General features: G+C 34.9%; 1 protein-coding gene across 1 annotated transcript in view; it reads right to left on the reverse strand.

The window, feature by feature from the left end:
• Positions 1-977, reverse strand: part of LOC106873350 (uncharacterized) — a 12,713-nt gene that overhangs the window by 569 nt on the left and 11,167 nt on the right. The window lies entirely within an intron of this gene.

Consider the following 977-nt stretch of genomic DNA (forward strand, 5'->3'; position numbering starts at 1 on the left):
CCCACACACACACACACATATAAATATAGTAACAGAAAGGGAGGAATTTCGATTATTCCCACGTGGTGAGTTGTAATATATATAAGAAACTAAAGAAGGAAAATGCACACACTTTACGTAGTTTTTCAAGTGAAGTTGCTTTTAATTGTGAACTTCTCTCCTTGCTTGAAAAGAAAATCGAAGCCTTCAAGTAGGTTGGAGCATGTTCCACAGTTTGGGCGTCCACATCTTTTAACCGTTGGTTTCGTAGTTATTGTGTAAAGCTTCGCATTAGATTTTTCTACTCGTTCAATCATTCATTCATAAACTTCACACACAATATGGACAAACATTTCTTCTAACGAAAATACGTATTTAAATAAACGTTAATGTCATGAATAGCAAAAGTGAAACCGGTCGACAAACACAATACAAGATATATTAAAAATTATATCAAAACTACGTAAAGTGTGTGCATTTTCCTTCTTTGATTTCTTATATATATTACAACTGAAAAGATAAAAAGCAAAGTCGACCATAGCGGAATATGAACTCAGGATGTGAAGACAGATAAAACAGCGCTGAGCATTTTGCACGGCGTGCTGACGATTCTGCCACAGCACCGCTTTAATGACATAGTTACTATTAGTACTAGACTGAATATAATTAGTAGTTTCAAAGGATTGAATAAAAAAATTCTGTTAAGTTGGTGCCCCAGCATGGCCTGGATCGATTGAATGGAATTGGTTAAGGGAATAAAAGAATGACAAAAATATATTGGATATATATTTAGCAGTGCACAGAGGAGAGAGAGGCGTGTTCTGGCAAAATTCGAGAAGTATTTCAATGTAACCACAGAGGGTCTGGTAAAGTATTCGGAAACACGTAACTTTAGAATGATTAGTATAACGAAGCAGCATGAATGAAGTGTGTGTGTATGTGTGTATGCGTGCGTGTGCGTAACATATGATGTATATATATATATATATATATATATA

The sequence above is a fragment of the Octopus bimaculoides genome, chromosome 27 (assembly GCF_001194135.2).
Source record: "Octopus bimaculoides isolate UCB-OBI-ISO-001 chromosome 27, ASM119413v2, whole genome shotgun sequence".
Taxonomy (NCBI): domain Eukaryota; kingdom Metazoa; phylum Mollusca; class Cephalopoda; order Octopoda; family Octopodidae; genus Octopus; species Octopus bimaculoides.